The sequence below is a fragment of the Eumetopias jubatus genome, unplaced genomic scaffold (genome assembly GCF_037043125.1).
Source record: "Eumetopias jubatus isolate StellerSeaLion01/CBP00866 unplaced genomic scaffold, mEumJub1_p1.0 scaffold_14, whole genome shotgun sequence".
NCBI classification, from domain to species: Eukaryota; Metazoa; Chordata; class Mammalia; order Carnivora; family Otariidae; genus Eumetopias; species Eumetopias jubatus.
Genome location: NW_028274820.1, coordinates 34,732,098 through 34,740,973, shown reverse-complemented (window position 1 = coordinate 34,740,973; position 8,876 = coordinate 34,732,098).

Below are 8,876 nucleotides of genomic sequence, written 5' to 3'. Positions count from 1 at the left end.
CTTATGTGAAAATATCTTTCAGAAATTTCATACACATGGGTACATGCATTTATAGTATGTAACTATTCTTGATCGAATAGTCCCCAAAATTCTTACTTTTAATGATTAAAAATATTACAGGTATTTCTGCCTTTAATCATACCTTTCCATAATATTTCAAGTAATTTCCTTTGCTACCACTCATGAATAAAGTGAAAGGCTTAAGAACAGACTTTTGAGATTAGTGCAAACAACTTAATGTTCGACTTCTATTGTAGCCATACCAAATTGGAGGCACAATGTAGAGGGGGAAAAAAAGGGAAATTTTGCTTTGCAGCTTTTGTTGAAGTATCTTTAGACATGCACAGACATGTTTGTTCAAGTCAAGCCAAGCTTAAGGGAGGGAATCAAGAGTTGCCAATCATGAAACGTAATCATACGTAAATTTTTGAAGATTTCTAAATGCAAAGTTCCACATATTAAGTCACAATGACACTTAGAGATTCAAGATAACATCTAACATCCAAAGTATATGGCAGTAATTTTAGTTTTAAAATAGTTTTTATTCCTTTTTTAGCGTACATTATACTTACTTATGGATGTCCCCTTTTAAAATCCTACATGTCAAATCATCCCTCTCTAGCACAGTTGAAAGTGCTCAGCTCCTTATTGGGACTATAGGATGCATCAGGATGATACAACAAAATTCCAACCTATGGGCAATATTTTTCTACAAATGTGTTACGGCACATTTGATATATAATTTTTTTAATTTTTTGAGCTTCAAAAATTGATACAGGAAGTACTTTTTTTTTTAAAGACAGTAAATACACCTTAAAAATGTGCTTTTTGTAACTTGCTTGATTTCTATTCTTTTGGACAATGGAGATAAAAATGTTACTGTCATCCAAAGAGACTTGAACAAGTTAGCATAGCCAGTAAATCTTGGAAAGTCAGAATATTTCAAGGAAATACTTCATTTTGTAGAAGACACTTGGACAGCTTCCCTACCAATATTAGTCTAACAATGCATGTAGCTCTTCCTCTGCCAAGCATTAGTTTATACCTGTCATCTGGTTCCTTTATTTATTAAATTATTTTTATTATATATTATTCATTTTAAGCTAGGCACTGATCTAGGCACTGGGGATAGACACACACAAATGAAAAATATTGTTCTACTGGAGTTTAAGTAGTTTAAAATCTAGTAGTTTAAAATCCAGAGTCACAAATGTACCAAACATTGCATAAGAACACTATCATTGTTACAATGTATGTGTGTGCATATAGTATGTAGATTACACAGATTACATATATAAATACATAATATAGTAGGAGCACAAGACAGGATCTCCTAATATGCTCAGAGTAATCAAGGTAGTGTCCCAGAACTTGCTCACACCTGTGCAGCCCAGCCCACCATCCCTGAAAAGGAGTGTTGTCTGCTCCAGTGTGGGCTTCTTAGAAAGGACTGAAGATGGCTTGAAGCAAAAACTGAGTAGCAAGGACATTCCCGAAAACTAAGGAACAAAAGTGCAAGAACTAGAGATCAAAGCAAGTTGAGGTTTCTATCATCCATACCAGCAGGCAGCAATTAGGCCGTACGTAATAGTTTAAAGAGTAGAGTCAGGATGGTGGTCAAATAACTACAGATGAAGTGGTGTAAGGTGACAGGTTTAGGGCACAGTCTCCGCAGCCAGGGAACCATCACACTGGTTGGCAATTTGCTGCTTGATCCCATCTGCCTTCTATCTTTCATCCGTCTGACAACTAGCTCTGAAACAATGTGGTCAGGTTTGCTTTTGATCACTTCACACAACTCCGGCCCAATTGTGTGGAAAGAATCAAACATCTTCCAGGCAAAAGTTCTAACAGCTGTAGTTTTACAAAAGTAAAATTTAAAATCAAAGGCAGTGCGTACCACAGTAACCAAGTTCCGGAGATGCTGACATCGATCCCTGCTCACTGTTAGATCCTGTTAAATTCCCTGACCTTAGCCAGACTCTCTATATCCTACCTTGTACATAGATCCACTCTGTCTCATTTTGCTGTACTCTATTCTAGAGGATGCTGAGAACCTGAACCTCATCTGAATGTGCTCATTGGTTGGTGCCTTCAAAAGAATATATCTCCCTCCTTCTCTATATCCCAGAGAAAGAGGACTCCTACCACTGATATAACCCTGCTCTATGCCTTATTTGCTTGTCTACTCATTCCTCTACCTATCTGGAACCAGTTATTAATGTTTCCTTGGACTCCCACTCTGACAATTTTACATTTTTTTCTAATTTTGGATTTTTCCAGTGAGTAAAAATTTCTAATGTCAAATAAGGATATCCATTAAACCAGCTGCTTGATTTTATGTAGGTATAAATACCCCTACACACATTCACACCAATACACACACTCACGTATATACACAAATGTACATACATATTTGACCAAACATAAGGCTGCCTACCCTTGTGTAGGGCATAGTATTAGTTTTTCCTTTATTCTTCTATAAAATAATGCATATATTGCTCACTCTGTACCAAGTACAACTTTTAACAATTCATGTATATTAACTCACTGAATTCCTCTAACAACTTTAGTGAGTTAATTATTATTATTTCTATTTCATACAAAGGGGGAAAAAAAACCCTCGAAGCACTAGTAAGTTAAATGACTTTGCCAAGGTTCAAAAGCTGCTAGGTAAGGGAACAAGGACATACATCCAGGCAGTCTGGCTCCATGTTCAAAATTTTAAGAGTGATCCCATCAGATAGAAGTTTTAGAAAATCCTTAGGAAAGCACTAAAAATGCACTGGTTTTGGGGGACAGAGATTATGATATGGAAGGGGAGGATGAAAGTAAAGATAACAGTGAGACTACTTAAATCAAGGCAAAATTTTGAACTTAGGCAGTGTCATTGGAGGGGAGAGAAGAACTGAGATGAAATCAATAGGATACAATGACTGACTAGTAATATGGTCTTGACTTGTCCTGACATTCTTGATGGCACAAGAATACTAATACAAAAAAAAAAAAAAAATCAAATGACTGACAAAATTTCTATCATGTCAAGGAATAATACTTCACTTGGTTTTAAGAATTATTAAAAATTCCATCTCTCATGTCCTCTAAGAATAGGTTGATACCTTTCCCCCCAGGGCTTCATTTCTCCTGGTCTGATTAAACCCTTCTAAGATCACATCTAAAATAGTTTTTGCATTCCAGTTTTATGTTGAACTGAACTAAAACGAAACACATAAGCAGTAAATGACATGGCATTTTGCACTTGTCACTATTAAAACATAGTAGATGCTATTTGAATACAAGAATTTAAATTTAATAAATGTGTCATTTTCAAACATGTTTGCTCATTTGATCTTTTAGATTCTTATGATTTTAAAAGAAGAAAAGGCGTATTATAGGTTTTATGATTTTATGTACAATTATGACAAGATAGTAAGTTAGTCATGATTATGTATTCTATTACATGAAAACATCATTCTTGTCACATTTCTGTAGCTAGGCATTTTGAAAAGACTTTTCTCTCAGTTTCCATATATGACAACCTTTATAAGCTACTAGTAGTTAAAGAGTATCAGGGAAATACTTGATTATTTGTTGAACTATAAATATTCAGATATATTGAAAGAAATGAGATTTTATTTCTGTTTTAATGTCATAGCATTTTTTTAATGAAACAAAATTCATTTGAAATAAATTGACAGTTTTCATCTCCAAAAAAAAAAAAAAGAAAAAAGAAAGAAATGAGGAAAGTATTCCTAGCTCACAACAATCACAGCATTGTTATTATTTCTATTAAACTGCTTAATCTATGCATATTTTTAGTTCTTAAAGCAACTATATATGCCAGTAGCTCTCACTGATTTTTCAATGGTATGGAGCATAGATTCTTTTTTTTTTTACAATCCTCCTACCATTTTAAGATGCAAATTCTTTTTAAAATAAATTTTGTCAAAATATTGCAGCAAAGCAGAATGTCATAAATTTAGAAATTAAACAGTAAAAGAAGTTTTCCATTTTTCAATATATTATATGCAAATTTGTCACATTACATATTTATAAAAACAAAGATAAAATTTAATCATGAAATTAAGGTAATAGGACCACAAAGTAAATATTACCAAAACCTGTGTTCCTAGTGGTATCACCTTATATATACTCTAGGACCTTAGATAAGTTGCTTAAACTTTCTATGCTTTAATTTCATTACATTCAAAATGGAGATAGTACTGCCTGCTTCATGGGCTTATTTTAGATGAGTTACAATATGTAAATCACTTAAAATAGTTCTTGGGACATAACGGATATTAAAGAATACTTAGCTACTGTTTGTATATTCTGGGGATAAATCTCATCTTGTAAATTGCTTTGCTAAATAAAAATGAACTGTGAATGATATAAAAATATTTCTTTAAAATTGTATTTTAAGAACCAATTACACAAATGCATATTCATGTGTTTCATGAGAAATCACTGTGTTGCTAAATCACAAGGACTTTTCAGCTTTTTGGGACAGGATCCTAAAGAGAACACATAGAAAAAAATGGTCTGGGACAAAGCATAGTAATCAAGTATAAAAACAGTAATTTATCCAGGAAAACTTAAGATATTACAAAGTGTCCTAAAAGTAAAAAGTAGCAGAGTAGACTGACTAGTATCTCTAATAGTTAAGTACATGGGGAGTCGAGCAGGGAGGTAGGTGGGAGGAAATGTGTAAGAGCAAAGCAAGGCAGAAGACAGGAAATCAGAAAATGAGTCATTTCCAGAACTTTCTCAGCCAAGATCAAAGACACAGAATCAGAATACCAGAAACAAAGTAACTCAGTATAGGATAAAGGAGAGAAAAATATTCATAATATCCTTTTTGTTAATAAAAGTATAGATTCTTCAGTTTTTAAGAGAGACCCCGTATGACCTAGCCAGTTATGGACCAGTTATAAATCTAGAACAGCTTCCTGAACGGGGAATGACTGAAATCTCTGAGAATGCATCGACCATAAAAATTATCTAAAAAGGATTCTAATATGCAGAGGGTTCTAAAATTATAATTTCATATGTTTAATTGATAAAATCCCTTTTGAAAGAAAAATAACTTTTTGTAAAATCCATACATCATTTTTAAATGTATAGGAATATTAAGAATTACATATTTATTAGTAAAATTATCCCACTTCCACCATCCATGAACAACTGAACTTTGTATTTGGTAACTACAGACATCTCTATGCATTTATGAAGATAAAATAGAGATAAATATAGTTGACTGTAGACTGGTAACATTCAATATGTAGATAAAGGGAATATTTGAACTCTGGGTAAAAATATACAATATTTAATTTTTTTAATTTTTTAAAGTGCAGTTGATATGCAACATAATGATTCAACATTTATGTACATTACAAAATACTCACTGTTAAGTGTAATTAATGTGTCACAATACAAAGTTTATACAATATTATGTTCCCTAAACTGTACATTTCATTTCCATGACTTTTAACTGGAAGTTTGTACCTCTTCATTCCTTTTTATTTCACCATCACCCCCTCTGGCAACGATCAGCTTGTTTTCTGTATTTATGAATCTGTTCCTTTTTTAATTCCACAGATAGGTGAAATCATATGGCATTTGTCTTTCTCAGACTTATTTCACTTAACATAATACCTTTTGATCCATCCATGTTACCACATATGTTAAGATCTCATTAGTTTTCATGACTAACTAATATTCCATTATATATGTTCACACCACATCTTTAACCATTTATGTTTAGGTCATTTCCTTTCCTTGGCTATTCAAAAATTCTGCAATAAACATAGCAGGTGCATATATCTTTTCAAATTAATGTTTGCATCTTTTTCAGGTCAATATCCCAAAATGGAATTATTGCATAGGATACTTCCATTTTTAAGTTTTTGAAAGACTTACATATTGTTTTCCATAGTGGCTGCACCAATTCACATTCCCATGAATAGTGTGTGAGGGTTCCCTTTTCTCCACATCCTTGCCTCCCCTTGTTATTTCCTGTCTTTTTGATTCTAGCTATACTGGCAGGTGTTAGGTGATATCTCATTGTGGTTTTGATTTGCATTTTCCTAATGATTAATGATGTTGTACATCTTCTCATGTATCTGTTGGCCACCTGTAGGTCTTCTTTGGAAAAATATCTATTCAGGACCTCTGCCCATTTTTTTAATCAGGAATTGTTGGTGTTGAGTTGTGTAGGTTCTTTATATATTTTAGGTATTAACCCCTTACTGGATATATTGTTTGCAAATATCTTCTCCAACTCGGTAGGCTGTCATTTTGTTTTGTTGATAGTTTCCTTTGCTGTGCAAAAGCTTGCTAGCTTGATGGAGTCCCACTTGTTTTTGCTTTTGTTTCACTTGCATGAAGACACACCAATCCACAGAAATATTGCTAAGATCCATGTGTAAGAGTTTATTGCCTGTGTTTTCTTATAGGACTTTTATGATTTCCGATCTTACACATTTAAATTTTTAATCCATTTTGAGTTTACTTTTGTAAATGTTTTAAGAAAGTGGTCTATTTTATTCTTATGCATGTAGCTGTCCAGTTTTCCCATCACCACCTACTGAAGAGACCATCTTTTCCCTATTCTATATTCTTTCCTCCTTTGGTGTATCTTAATTGATCATATAAGCATGGATTTATTTCTGGATTTATATTCTGTTCTATTGATTTGTCTATTTCTGTGCCAATACCACACTGTTTTGATGACTACAGCTTTGTAGTAGATCTTGAAATCTGGGATTATGATACCTCCAGCTTTTTCTTATTTCTCAACATTGCTTTGGCCATTCAAGGTCTTTTATAGTTCCATAGAAATTTTAGTGCTGTTATAGCTGTTTGAAAAATGCTATTGGTATTTTGATAGGGCTTGCATTTAATCTGTAGATTGCTGTTGGCAATATGGGCATTTTAATAATACTCTTACAGCCCATGAGCATGGTAGGTCTTTCCATTTGTGTCATCTTCAATTTCTTTTACTAACGTAAGAGTTTTCAAAGTATAGGTCTTTTACCTACTTGTTTAAATTTATTCCTAGATATTTTATTTTTAGTGCAACTATAAATGGAATTGTTTTCTCGGTTTCTCTTCCTTTTAGTTCATCATTAGTGTGTAAAAATGCCAAACATTTCTATATATCAACTTTACTGATTTTATTTTTTCTAATAGTTTTTTGATGGAGTCTTTATAGTTGTTTATATATAGTATTATCTCATCTGCAAATAGTTTTTTTTAAGATTTTATTTATTTGAGATGTAATGCGAGAGAGAGCATGAGCAGAGTGGAGAGGGAGAGGGAGAAGCAGACTCCACACTGAGCAGGGAGCCTGATGTGGGGCTCAATCCCAGGACCCTGAAGTCATGACCTGAGCCAAAGGCAGTGGCTTAACCGAGACACCCAGGCACCTCATGAGTTTTACATCTTATCAATTGGTAAGAAGTTTTTTTGTTTTGTTTTGTTTTTTTCCTGATGGCTGCAGTTAGCATTTTCAATACTATGTTAAATAAAAGTGACAGGAGTGGGCATTCTTGTCTTGTTCCTGATTTTAGAGAAAAAGCTTACAGCTCTTCACCATTGCGTATGATGTTATCTGTGGGTTTGTCATATACGGCTTTATTATGTCAAAGTATGTTCCCTCTATACCCACTTTATTGAGTTTTATATCATGAACAGATGTTGAATTGTCAAATGTTTTCCTGCATCTACTGCAATGATTTTTAACCTTCATTTTGCTAATGTGTTATGTCATACTGGTTGATTTACATATATTAAACCATCCTTGCATCCTTGGAATGAATCTCTTTTGAATGTGGTAAATGATCCTTTTAGTGTATTCCTGAATTTGGTTTGCTTATATTTTGTTGAGGATTTTTGCATCTATGTTTATCAGGTATACTGGCCTTTTTTTTAAGGTAGTTTTTTTTGTGGTGGGTGTGATTTTGATATCAGGGTAATGCTAGCCTTACAGAATGAGTTTGAAAGCATGACTTCCTCTTCAATTTTTTGGAATAGACTGAGAAAAACATTAGTAACTTTTTTTCAAATGTTTGGTAGAATTCACTCATGAAGCCATCTGGACTTACGTTTATTGGGAAGTTTTTTGATCACCAGTTCAATTTCATTACTACTAATCAGGCTGTTCAGATTTTCTATTTCTTCCTGATTTGGCCTTGGAAGTTTGCATTTCTAGGAAATTACCCATCTCTTCGAGGTTGTCCAGTTTGTTGGCATATAATCTTTTGTAATTATCTCTTAAATCCTTTATTTCTGTGATGCTGATCGTAACTTTTACTTCATTTCTGTTTTGAGTACTCATATTCCTGACGAGTCTGACAAAGGTTTATTTCCTTTCTTTTCAAAGAACCAGCTCTTGGTAGTAATGATTTTTCCTATTGTTCTGTTAGTCTTTATTTCATTTATTTCTGCTCCTATCTTTATAATTTCCTTTCCTCTACTAACTTTGGGGTTGGTTCTTCTTCCTTTTTTAGTTCCTCTAGACATAAGGTTAGGTTGCTTGAGATTTTACATGTTTCTTACTGTAGGCCTATACTGCTATAAAATTCCTTCTTCAAACTGCTTTTGCTGCGCCCCAAAGATTTTAGACTGTCTCTAGGTATTTTACTTCATCTTTGATTTCTTCATTAACTCAGTTTAGTAGCATGTTATTTAGCTCCCACCTGTTTTTTTTTTTTCCCTTTTTCTTGTAATTGATTTCTAGAATCATACCATTGTGGTTAGAAAAGACGCTTCAATGATTTCCATCTTCTGAAGTTTAGAGAGGCTTGTTTTATGGCCGAACATGTGATCTCTCCTAAAGAATGTTCCAAGTACATTTGAAAAAATGTGTATTCTGT